The sequence below is a fragment of the Panthera tigris genome, chromosome B2, assembly GCF_018350195.1.
Source record: "Panthera tigris isolate Pti1 chromosome B2, P.tigris_Pti1_mat1.1, whole genome shotgun sequence".
NCBI lineage: Eukaryota > Metazoa > Chordata > Mammalia > Carnivora > Felidae > Panthera > Panthera tigris.
This window is the reverse complement of record NC_056664.1, coordinates 112,512,466-112,526,190: the sequence shown is the minus strand read 5'-3', so window position 1 is coordinate 112,526,190 and position 13,725 is coordinate 112,512,466. Positions and strand designations below refer to the sequence as shown.

The 13,725-nt window shown below is 38.7% G+C and overlaps 1 non-coding gene across 1 annotated transcript; it reads left to right on the top strand.

The window, feature by feature from the left end:
- Positions 1 to 5,769: 5,769 nt before the first annotated feature.
- TRNAE-CUC lies at positions 5,770 to 5,841 on the top strand. The gene has a single exon. It is a non-coding gene; the product is annotated as a tRNA-Glu (tRNA).
- The last annotated feature ends 7,884 nt before the right edge of the window (positions 5,842 to 13,725 follow it).

Below are 13,725 nucleotides of genomic sequence, written 5' to 3'. Positions count from 1 at the left end.
GATTATTCTACCCACCACAATAAGACACAGGACTGTTCTAGCACCACAAAGCTCCCACAACCTACCCCTTTATAAAGTCACATCCATCCTCCTCCTCCCAACCACATCTCTAATCCCTGCAAATCACGAATCCCTTTTTATCTCTATAATTCCAAAAGTGCTGTATAAAAGCAATCATACCAGGGGCACCTGGGTGGCTAGTGTCATTTGAGCATCCAACTCTTGATTTTGGCTCAGGTCATAATCTCATGGTTCATAGGTTCAAGCCCTGCATCGAGCTCTGCACTGGCAGTACAGAGCGTGCTTAGGATTCTCTCTCTCTCTCTCTCTCTCTCTCTCTCTCTCTCTCCCCCCTCCCCCTCTCTCTCCCTCTTTCCGCCCCTCCCCACTCCCCCCTCTCTCTCAAAAGTAAATAAATAAAATTTTTAAAAAGTAAAAGGAATCACACCATCTGTAACATTTTGGATTGGCTTTTTTTTTTTTTTTTTTTCCCACTCAGCCTAACTCTCTTGGGAACCATCCAAGGTGTTATGTGGATCAATAGCGGGTTCCTTTTTTTGATAAGTATTCCATGTTATGGATGTACCACAGTTTAACCATCCACCTATTGAAAGACCTTTCTGTTGTCTCCACTTTGGGACTATTATTAAAAAGCTGCTATAAACATTTGTGGGAAGATTTTGTGTGAACATAAGTTTTCATTTTTCTGGGATAAGTTCCCAAGAGTACAACTGATGGGTCATGTGGTAAGTGCATGTTTAGTTTTATAAGAAATTGCCAAGTTATTTTCCAGGGTAACTGTACCATTTTACACTCCCATCAGCAAAGTATGCATGATGAGTGGTGCATTTTTAATATATTAAATAAATTTATTAAAATATAGTCATACCTGTGTTTTACTATTCACTACTCTACTGTAATTACTTATTTACTTGAACCCCACCAGACTAAACTTCAAGGTCAAGAATCCCATTTTGTTCACCTTGATATCTTTGGTGCCTAATATAGTCCCTGACATATATTAGTCAATAAATATCTCTTTAATACATAAATTAATGAACTTAAGAAGAATAGCTGAGTCAGGTTGAAATCAAATTGAAAACTAAAATTGTCAATAAATTATAAGTGAATTTGAATCAGATGCCATGATTTTTCTTCTAATATATAACAACATTTTCAAATCAGAAATTGGTACTCTGTAAGTTGAGTTGTTTTGGGAAAAATTAATAAAAACTAAATGCTAAATTAGGTTGGGCCAAGTCATTCATTTTAGTACTTTGGTGAAAGCAAATGATTGGAAATAATCCAAATGACCAGTATGAAATGGCTTTAATAAAATATTGAAACAGTGGAATACTATTTAGTTATCAAAAATAATGAATAACTTTTTATGTAAAGAATGGGCATCCTTGGTGGGGGGCGGGGTGCCTGGGTGGCTCAGGCAGTTAAGCATCTGACTTTGGCTCAGGTCATGATCTCATGGTTCATGAGTTTGAGCTCTGTGTCATGCTCTGCCTGCTTCAGATTCTATGTCCCTCTCTTGGTCTGCCCCTCCCCTGCTCATGTTCTGTCTCTGTCTCTCTCTCTCTCTCAAGAATAAATAAACATTAAAAAAAATTTTTTTAAAGAATTTTTGAAATATACTTCAAAAGGTATTTTTAAAAAACTTATGTAAAGTATGTAGAGTACGTTCCTCTTTGTGTAAAAATAAAACAAAGACATTAAAAAAGAAAAGATACATGCATAAATATCTTAATTCTCCCTAAGTCAGTCTATAAAGCATAGAGTGTGCCTGGACCATCTTGTGACAGAAAATAAAGAAGTGCTCAAAAATTTAGGGTGACATGTCAAAAGAATGCAGGAGCCAACTTAAAGGGACTCTTTCTGGCCAAATTTGGGACAATTGAATTATTAAGAAAAATGACAGTGATGGATTATAATACCTTGAATAAAAGCACAAAAACAGAAAAAGACTATGAGTCCAAACTGATATTTAAAAATTAAATAGAGAATAAAAAGAGAAAGGAGAGAATGGGAAGTTGTTTACATGAGAATGATAACACTATTTTGCAATCACCATGGTAGTAATTGATTCAAGCAAAGATTGTCAGTGGATGCTAAAACCATCAGGTGAAAGTTTGCTGAGGAACAAAAGATTCATACATTCTCAAAGTATGGTGGACACCTTAGCCAAATACTCAGAGTTACTGTATATTTCCTATAGTTGCTGTAAAAAAAAAAATCCACAAACTTAAGGGCTTGAAACGACACAAACTTATTATCGTACAGTTCTGTGATCCAGAAGTCTGACCTGAGTCTCATTCTAGGTATTGGCAGAGCTGTTTTCTTTCTGGAGGCTCGAGGGGACCTGTATTCCTCAGCTTAGAGTCTCCTTCCTCCCTCTTCAAAGCCAGGAAAGGCAGGGTGAGTTTTCCTCAGATCACACAGCTAGGACACTAACTCTTCTGCCTCTCTCCTTCATTTATAAGGACGCTTGTAATAATTTTGGGCCTACTCAGATGATCCAGGATTAATTTCCTGTGTCTCAAAACCCTTAACTTCATCACATTTGCAACGTCCCTATTGCCACGTGAGGTAACACATTTATGTGTTCTGGAGATTAGAATAGGGACATCCCCATGGGGGCCATTATTCTGCTACAGCATTGATCATGAAAGATAATGTGATAGATCAGCATTATGCACATTCTGATGTAATGCACTGAGAAGAACACATCACCTAAGGTTCTTGTCAAAATAAATATTTATCTGAATTGAGGGCCTTTCTGAAACAACCGTCCTTCACTATTCAGAAAGGTCAATATTGTTAAAAAAAAAAAATTGGGGAATTGTTCCAGATTAAAAAAAGGAGAATACAGAAACGTGACAACTAAATGTACTGTATAATCCTTGAGTACATCCTGGGTAAAAAGAAAAAATACAAAAAGTGTTGTTATGACAATTGAAAAATTTGATTATTAACTGTATAATAAATAATAATATTGTATTAAATTTAAATTTCCAGGGTGCCTGGGTGGCTTGGTCAGTTAAACATCTGACTCTTGGTTTTGGCTCAGCTCAGAGCCCCAGGACGAAGGGCTGTCAGCACAGAGCCAGCTTGGGATTCTCTCTCTCCTCTTCTCTCTGTCCCTCCCCTGCTTTCTCTTCCTCTTTCTCAAGGTAAATAAATAAACATTAAAAAAGTGAATTTCCTAAGTATGATAGTTGTATTGCTTGTTCTTAGGAAATAGATGATAAAGTATTTACAAGTAAAGTGTTATGATGTCTGCAACTAACCTAAAATGCTTCAGAAAAAAGATCAAGAGAAGTAAATATGGCAAAATATTAACAACTGGTGACTCTAGATCAGCACTGTATAATAGAAATACAATACAAGGCACATGTATAATTTTAAATATTCTAGTAGATATGTTAAAAAGTGAAAATAAAGTGAAATTTTAATATATGAATCCAATATATTTCTAATTGAAAATGTAATCAATGTAAAAATTGTTCTTTTTACTTTTTTTTGAGAGAGAAAGAGAGAGAATGAATGCACAAATGTGGGGAGAGGGGCAGAGGGAGAGAGAGAATAATCCTAAGCAGGCCCAGCCTAGAGCCCAGAGTCCAAGCGGGGCTCGATCCCACCACCTGGGATCATGACCTGATCCTAAATCAAGAATTGGTTGCTCAACCAACTGAACCACCCAGGAACCCCTCAACATAAAAATTATTAATGATGTATTTTACATTATTTTGTTTTTCATATTAAGGCTTAAAAAACCAGTAGGCATTCATCACTTATGGAGCATCGAAGTTTGTGCTAGCCACATTTCAATGCATGATAGTCACACGTTGTTCATCTTACTAAATTGGGGAGCACAAGTGCAGATGAAGGGTATATATGCGTTCATTTTCCTACACTTGCAATTTCCTGTAGGTTTGGAATTTTTCAAGATAAAAAGTTGGGAAAAATACACATTCACTTGCGCATGCATAGACTGTTTCTAGAAGGATATAGAAGAAACTGTTAACGCTGGTTATCTCTGGGAAAAAGAAATTACTGGCTGGGGAAAAGAGAGGGATGGTAATTTTCACTGCACCTTTTTGTCCTGTTGTAGCATATTGTGACTAACCCTATTAAAATTATTCTAGGGGTGCCTGGGTGGCTCAGTGGGTTAAGCGGCCGACTTTGGCTCAGGTCACGATCTCACGGTCTGTGAGTTCCAGCCCCGCGTCGGGCTCTGTGCTGACAGCTCAGAGCCTGGAGCCTGTTTCAGATTCTGCGTCTCCCTCTCGCTGACCCTCCCCTGTTCATGCTGTCTCTCTCTGTCTCAAAAATAAAATTAAAAAAAAAAAAAAACGTTAAAAAATTATTCTAAAAATAATATCTGCTTTATCTTTTTATTCAAAACCATACCCTTTGCTACTAAATTCTGGTAATCCCCACTTCCAAGATAAGAGCTCCACCTACCGAACTTGATTTCCTAAAAAGTCCTTGATATAGGAAAGAGGTATGTGTCCTATCTAAAATATAATTAAGTTTAAAAATTACTTGTGATATTTCCATATTTATCAGACCTGAAAAATCCTTTTATCTTCCTGTTTGCATATCATTAAACAAGTGTAGACAAATTTTATCAACAATCTAAACCACCTCTGAGTTGCTGAAGACAAGAAACAATATCCAAGCACAGGCTCACCCAGATTCTGCGGTGGTGGATGCCCGCTGGAACTCACAGTGGCGCCGGGGGTTGTGAGCAAGTTCATTATGAATTTATTATGTTTTACTTAAGCCTCCTTCCATCTTGCAACGGAGCGAGGTCTCTTGGGTTACATTTGTTCAACTGTAACGGTTGGCACTTCAAAGAGGAGTTACATCCTGTTGCCTTCTGCTCGTATTTCAAGAGGGTTTCTGAATCGAGGATGGGCTGTAAGGTTTCTTTACTCCTCTGGTAATTGCATCATTTCCTGGCCGCGTCTCGAGCAGAACGCGGAGAGATGAAGCAATTGCCCAGATAATAACACTGGAAAAAACAAAAAACAAAAAACAAAGGATAATGGAAACACAGCGGGTGGCAAGGTTTGGTGGATCCGGGTGCAGATGCTGTCCCTGGTTCTTCACTCGGCACGGCACCCGCAGCTCTCTCGGCTTCGTTAGCCTGACTCCCAAGTAAGTAGTCATCATCAGGATAGATACACAGTTGCTTCCTAAGAGGCCACGTGGCCCTTCGGCACCTACAGCTTTAGAGCCCGTGCCTTGTGCCAAGGACGCGTGCGGTGTCCCACCCACCAAGACAACGTGAAATGCGCTCCGCCAGTGACAATCTAGATTGAGTACAATGTTTAGTGGCACTTAACATCTGCGTGAGAGGGAAAGACAGAAAGCGACAGAGGTTAGGTTTAGAAAGAGCAGCTAGATGATTAAGAAAATAATAAAGCAAATTACAAGGTTCTCTAACATTACAGTACTCTAACTTGTGTATAGGCACCGACACAGTCAGACATTCATAATTAGAATGAAATTTCAGGACGTCTTTTCTAGCAGGGCATTCGGAAGAGGATTGGAGTTGGAAGCTCCAGCTTTTTCCCGCAGGAGCTGCCTCGGTGCTGGGCTCGGAGCGCAGAAACTGTGCCTCAGTTTTGGAAGCTGAGACTCCAAACCCAAGCCAAGTAGGTGGGGCTTAGAATCACAATCTTTTCTACCGGCCAGATTTACGTAGAGATTTTTAAAGCAGCAAATACACTTCAGTAACCCGCCAGGCCAAGCTCCCTGGTGGTCTAGTGGTTAGGATTCGGCGCTCTCACCGCCGCGGCCCGGGTTCGATTCCCGGTCAGGGAAGCGTTACCTTTTCCTACAACCTAAAAACGTTTTGCGATCTTAACTGCTTTTTATCGTGGATGCGTCATCCAATCATAAAAATTGAATTCGTTTTTAAACGCTATTTGATCTCAGATTTAAAATACGCATTTTTTTCCAGCCCATGTACAACAGGTTCATTCCCTGCTCCTCAAAGCATCCTGCGGGGCCGCTGCACGTAGGAGAATGTAAACATTGGGTTCCACCTGCTGGGGCCCTGGTAGGATACCTTACCCACATAGGAACTGGAGAGTTGGAAGGGAACACGGTGGAGGTCCTGTGAGATAAGCAGGGGAAGCCTGGTTAGAGAGGAGGGTGGGTGAAGAGGAAGACAGTAAGCAGAGTGGTGAGTGGGGAAATGAGGTACACTTCCTGTTGCAGTGCCTGTCCCCTTAAATAAACTAGAGTGCAAGCACATTGTGGGAGGAGAAGCAAAGCACAGAACGGCCTCTGTACATAATTACAACAGAAATGTCCAGAAGCAGAGCAGGGAGAGCCTTGGCCCCCAGCACACCAGGAACTGGCAAATAAGACTGCCTATCACAGTTGTGTAGGAAATCAAAGGAGAATATGAGTAAGGTTTTGATTACGGCCTATTAATTTGGAAAGGGTGCTGGTTGGGAGCACGGCAAAGCAGGAGGCGCTGTTACATTTAGGTCTGGTCTGAAGAGGTCATCCAAGTGAACTTGTCCTGTACAGGGAGTGAGATTTTTGACTAATATTGATAGATTTTGAGGAGATTCAGCTCTGAGGTGAGAACTGAAGGCCCAAGAGTGGAAATGCTTCCTAGGAGATGATTGAGTGCAGCATAAAGAGCCAAAGTTTGCAGGCTTGACTTCCACTAGAGCAGAACTAAGTAGGGAAGTCTAGAGAAGAGTCAGTACAAGTAAGGTTCAAATAAGCCAAAGAAGAAGAGTCTGGAAATTGCACTGTTATCTTTAATAGGATAAAGCATATTTCTCTTGTTGGTTAGTTTTTTTTTTTTTTAACGTTTATTTATTTTTGAGACAGAGAGAGACAGAGCATGAACGGGGGAGGGTCAGAGAGAGGGAGACACAGAATCTGAAACAGGCTCCAGGCTCCGAGCTGTCAGCACAGAGCACGCCGCGGGGTTCGAACTCACGGACCCGGAGATCATGACCTGAGCCGAAGTCAGCCGCCCAACCGACTGAGCCACCCAGGCGCCCCTGTTGGTTAGTTTTTTAATGGAGTTTTATTTTATTTAGTCTTGGTGTCATCCTTATTGTGTTTCACCTATTTTATTGTTATTTTTAGTCAAATAAGTACACTTTTCCTAAAGAATATCATCATTTAGACACAGCAACACTGTATCACATTATCTACACATAGCACAAAGTTGCTGCTTTGTAGAGCCAGAATATTGTGCTCAATTCTGTCCTTATGAGAAACGGGGGAAATGCTGAAGGACCATTTGTAGAAATATTCCACATATGAATAGGTTTCTTAAAGGTAAAGGAATAGAAAGTATTTAACCTGCACAGATGAAAGCAAAGGTTATTTGCTGCATACCAAAAATATTTTTCTGGGCTTGTCAAATTATTTAATTTTAAACACAAAATCATCATCCATCCAGGGTTGGGCTGATGCATAACTAAATATAAGGATGCCTGAGAGGAACCAAGGGTTGTGGGGGAAAGAAAGGGCAGGACTTTCACCAGCATCTAGTACAGTGCTTAGTATATGGTTGGTGCTAAATGAATGGATTACTTAATCAATTAAACCAAGAAATAGATTGCTAAGACTTTACTTGAAAACTATCATATATATGTGAAACCCTCATAATTCTATTTCCGTATGAACCACAGTTCTGTATTTCCACTGACAGAAGTGGAAAAAGAATTAAACTGAGTCAATCTGAATGATATCCACAATTTAATGAGTTCTTTTAGATTCTGAACACTGAACTAAGCCCCTGATCTATAATAATTGAGTCAATTCTTACAACAATTATCCTTGCTTTGGAGTTTAGGAAACATAGACTCAGAAAGTTTTGTAATTTAGTTGAAATAACACAAGTGTGTGGGGGAACCAGGATTCCAACTTGATTTGCCCAACCTAAATTCTGTATTCTTTAAGACTCCCCACACTACAACAAATTCTGGTGGTACATTGGTATCTTCTTTAGACCAGTTTTTACAAATAGCGTGGCTCATGGGGAATGTTACATAGAAGCAAAGAGGAATTATATGATATTTCAGGTTCTCTTTTAAAGGTATACTTGAATTCTTTGCATGGCAGGTTTAGTGAAAATCAACTCTAGTAGTTTGGGGGGGTTACCAGATTCCAGAGAAATACGTGGAAAACTTTTAGTTAAGATATAAGTTCAACAGCAAACACAGTGTACTTGTGTTTATGGCTTAGCATGTTGATTTGTGAGAGTGTTTTTTTCCTTCACTATTATTTTTATATATTTAAAAATCATAGTTGCCACACCTCCATGTTGATCATTATTTTATTGACTTAAAAATGACTCTTGTGGGGCGCCTGGGTGGCTCAGTTGGTTAAACGTCTGACTTCAGCTCAGGTCATGATCTCGCGGTCTGTGAGTTCGAGCCCCGTGTTGGGCTCTGTGCTGACCGCTCAGAGCCTGGAGCCTGTTTCAGATTCTGGGTCTCCCTCTCTCTCTGACCCTCCCCCGTTCATGCTCTGTCTCTCTCTGTCTCAAAAATAAATAAACATTAAAAAAATTTTTTAAAAAATGACTCGTTTTTTCATCTTCTTCCTTTAGTAAGTAGGCTAGAGAAAAATAGTATTTTCACATTAGTTACATAAAAGGAAAGCAACTTCAGTTTAAACCGTGGACCTACTTGATTAGCTTTTTCTCCCAACTTATTACTTCCTCTGAATGTCTATACTATATGTAACATAATATATATTATTTTATATAATTTGCTACAGTTTTGTATAAGTTGTGTTTTCGTAAATTCCTTAAGGTCAGAGTTTGCCTTGCAAAGTGATAATCATATCATTAGTTGCTCAAAAATTGTTTCTGTATTTTGGTCTTGGTAATTAGTGTGATGCCCAAAAGCTCTGAAGTGATAGTAAGCCAAAAGCTCCATGAAGGCAGGGTCTTTGTCACATTCATCTTTGCATCCTGTGGGTTACGTCAGTACTTGGCACGTAGGAGCATTTCAAATGAGGATAAATGAAAGAATGAAGCAAAAGACTGGAATTTGCACGTCTCAGAAGAAACACAGGTGACCAGTAATGGTTTTAAAAAGTATCAACTTCTTTTGTAGTCAGGAAATCAAAATCAAAATAAAAAAGATTCTGTTTACACCCATCAAAGTGGCAAAAATGAAAAAAAAAATCTAACAATATCGAGTGCTGACAAGGATATAGAATAATAGACACTCTTACACACTAATGGCAGAAGTGTGAATTGGTGCAATAAAATGACTTTGGAAGAAATTTGGTATTATCTGGTAAAGTTGGAGGTTCTCATACACAGCAAGACAATCCCTGGGAAATCCTTTCACAAGTGCCTCAGGAGATATATAGAAGAATGCTTACTGTGGCACCATCACAGTGGACTCATACTGGAAGCAACCTAAATGTGCCTCAAGTAATTAAGGGCACCTGGGTGGCTCAGTCAGTTAAGTGTCTCACTCTTGGCTTTGGGTCAGGATCCTGTGGTTTTGTGAGTTCGAGCCCTGTGTTGGGCTCTGCACTGACAGTGTGGGGCCTGCTTGGGATTTTCTCTCTCTATCCTTTCCCTGCTCACACTGTCTCTGTGTCTCTCAAAATAAATAAATAAGCTTTAAAAAGAATAGTAGAGTGACTAAATATATTGTGGTATAATCATAAAATGAAACACTGCAGTGTAGTGAAAGCAAATGGATTACAACTCCTCTTATCAACATTATGAAGCCAAGAAAAATATGATTTAATTTTAAAAGCAAATGAAATACAGAATGATTCCATTTTCTATTAAGTTTTTAAATGCTAAATTAAAAATATTGTTTACTGGTATATACACAGATGGTAAACTAAAGAAAAGCAGGAGAGTGGTCATTCCTGGTTCATGGAAAAAATGGAGGAAGGATTTGGCAAGAAATATGCAGGAGTATTTTGAAATACTGGTAATGCTCTCCTGGGTGTGCAGAATTGTTAATTCTCATTTGATTATTTATAACATATATATATTATACTATTTTCCTCCATCAATTTGATGTTTAATTAAAATAAAAAGCAGAAAGGAATGAATGATATGTTTGGACAAACTTTTTGGGATAATGGCATGCCAGTAATATTTAGTTGAGGAAAATCTCACTCCTTTCAGTAGTTATAATCTGTAATGGTGCTTTTCTAAGTAGGGAAGTTCCAGGCATTTTGAAAATGATAAATGCAAAAATACACCACAAGGTGGCACCATAGCCTCAAGTATCTCATTTAGGACGTATTTAATCTAAGAAACCCATACTCGCCTTGGCAATGTTGATATAGTTAAAATCTAGAGTTTATTGTATTCCTAGGGAGCAACAGAGGATTTTTATTCCTTTAGCTTCTTTATTCTCATTTCATCAATTATGCTTGATTTTACTTGCCAATATACTGTGCTATCAGATTAAAGTTTGAGGGAAGCAATTCAAATAAAGTCAACACAACAAGTATGCAGGTCCAGCTTATGACGTGTCTTCATCATTCTCCATTCAGTCAGGCAGTCATATATTTGTTCATTTAACCAATGTCCACAAATGTTTACTGAGCTTTCTTTCTGTAATACACATATGTCAAAAAGGCCCTGGAGACTTAATATGAGCAAAACCAGTCACTACCATTGGCTTTTAGCATGGTGGCAAAGACGGGCAATAATTATATAATCACAAATTTAAATTGCAACTGACAGATTCTATAAGAAGTATGTGATTCTACACTAAGGCAGTTGGAGATATGAGCAGAGTATTCCATCTGTTGAGATCTGAAAAATGATGAGTTATCTAGGTGAAAAGGAGAGAACAGAACGTTCTGAGTAGAAGGAACAAATTCAAGTCCTGGAATCAGGAGAGAGCAAGGAGAATGCCAGGGGCTGAAGGAAAGCCATTGTGGCTGGATGGCAAGTCAGAGGTAGTAAAATAAGGTGAGAGGGGCCTAAGGAGTGGGCAGGAGACAGATCTTGCATGGCTTTAAAGCCTGAGATTAAGGATTCTGTCTTCATATTAGGAGGACTGGAGAGCTACAGAGAGGAGAGTGGGTGTAGCGGCCTAAAGCCCATGCTCTGTCACTGGTAAACCAGTAGCTTTAGCAGTGTCTAAGAAACATTCTGCCCTAGCTGCTGGACAGTGGCACAGCTCTGTTCACCTACGTATGTGTGATTTGCTTTCTGATGGTGAAGGATACCATTTAAAGACAGTAATATAATTTCAATCTCAGCCATATTCATTAGATTCAAGATTTTTCTTCTAAAGAAACATGACTCCATTGTATTTATTTTGAATCGGTCTAAAAACCATTGTTTTTGAAGACAGAAAGCATTAAAGCATGATTTCTTAACAAACCAATAGACCCATTCAGCTCATTCATAACAAAATAAAAACCTTTCATATCTAAAATATGAAAGGTTTGAAAGACGGGTACATGGATGGCTCAGTCAGTTGAGCATGCAACTCTTGATTTCAGCTCATGTCATGATCCCAGGGTCGTGGGACCAAGCCCTGCTTCAGGCTACGCACTGATGTGGAGCCTGCTTAAGATTCTCTCTCTCTCTCTCTCTCTCTCTCTCTCTCTCTCTCTCTGTCTCTCTCTCTCTCCTCCTTCCCTCTGCCCTCTCCCCTGCTTGTGCTGTCTCTCCCTCTCTAAAATAAAAAATAATAATAATAATAATAAAAATAAAGCTATGAAAGAAAATGTTTATGGTCATGTTGTCCTAAAAAGAACTCTGTATTCGAAATCAGATCTGGGTCACATGACTGTGAGAAAGGTTATCTAATTTGGCTGGGCCTCAGGTTTCTTCATCTGCAAAATGAAGCATTGGTCTAGGTTATGTTCTTCTAACCCTGAAATTTTGTAAATCTGCAAATATATTTATATAAAGCAAAATGTACATGCGAATAATTTAATACAAAAAGAATAGGTGTTGGGCAACTACCTTGGTATGTATTTGAATAAAGTTGTGTGAATGGGGCTGAATGAGACTTATTTTGGATCTTAAGACATTTTCAATAAACTAAATTTTAATAAGCTACACTACCATTTATTGATAGTGTTCTATGTACCAGATCTTATGAAGATTATGTCATTTAATTCTCAGAAAATTCTTGTGAAATAGATGTTGTTTTTAAATCCTGTTTTACTAATTAAAAAACAAAATTTACACAGATTCAGTAATTTGTCCAAAGTCACACAACTAATACATCTGAAGACCTATCTTGATATATCTGACTTCAGAATTTGTCCTTTTAATCATCATACTATTTATTATATTCCTTAAAGAACTGAGATTTAAAAAAATGACATATACATTAAGTAGAGATAAATTTGTTATTATATATATGGATTTCAAGTTATTTCTAAGTGATTGAATAAGTACAGGAATTTTAATAAGCTCCCACATCTTACAACAAACAAAACTGCTTAATAGACTTCATTTAACTCATGCACTATCCTAGATATGGCTGTCAAGTTGCACTATTAAGCAAACCATCTCCTTGTTAATATGTTTTTGCTGTATCCATAAAGGATATGCTTACAGAATTTTAACACCTCAGCTATACATTTTAAAGAAACAAACAGCTTCCATCATTTTTCTTCCTATGTCATATCCTGATGACAAACAATGGTGAACTTTGTTTCTCCTTTAGTCTCAAGCTCCTGATACCCAGAGCAAGGAAGCTGCCTGTTGGACCTTGTTTGGAGAAATGGCTAAATGCATTTATATTGAGTTATTGCTCCTGTGTTGTTTTGTCTGTGGCTCCTGCTCTTGGGCATACTCAAGGTTTCATGGTCACATCAAAGGCATTGTGTTCTCTGTTGTGAGAACTGGTCAGTGTTGGTCAGATAATTTATCGTTTTATTGCTGGGACCCATTCTGATGATAGTCATGCTCAGTAGGCACTTGGTGTTTATGTCTGTTCCCTCAGTGCAACACATTTGCCTTAAGCCTGCGCTTCAAGAGTCAGCTGTGATGAACTTATGGGTATCTTGAGGGTGGGGGTTCTTACTGAACCTTCAAAGGGGGCACATGGCCTATCAAGCCTCCTTACCGTAGGGGTAAAGGATGTTTCTCATCAGAGGCAAATCTTGCCCACTGAGCTTATCTGATGGTCACCAGGCTATATGTGGGTTTGGTGATGTTACCATCTCCAGCCATTTGTACAGTGCTGTGCTTATCTTTCTGACAGAAAGATGTCAAGACAATAAAATAAATTTAGCAGTGGCTGCCTGTGAGACAAAAATTTTAAAAAGGGTGCCTTGCTTAGTTCCTGTTTAGGAGGTGGCGTGTGACTATGACAGAGAAATGTGTTATGACGAGAGTAGAATATGGTCTATGTGCCTCTGTGTTTTCCCCTCCTGACTGTGAACAAACACATCTCTGTCATCTTGCCAGACCTCAAGAGAAGCCTATTTAAAGCAGGAGTACTGGGACAGACTGACTAGGATAGGGGAGAGGGCAACCATTGCTGGTCCAGGAGAAAGCCTACACAAACAGCTACACAAAGAGCTAGTTGGATTGTTTTGGTGGGGGAAAAAAAAAAGGTATTTATGTTCTCTGTAATTAGGAAAAAGGTTTAAAAAGAAGTGATGAAAGATCTTGGAAGCAGAGTTTCACAGTATGGTAAATAATATTCAGCTTGATAGCTTATAATCACAAAAGGCAGGGTTAACTCAATTAAAATACTTAGCTCT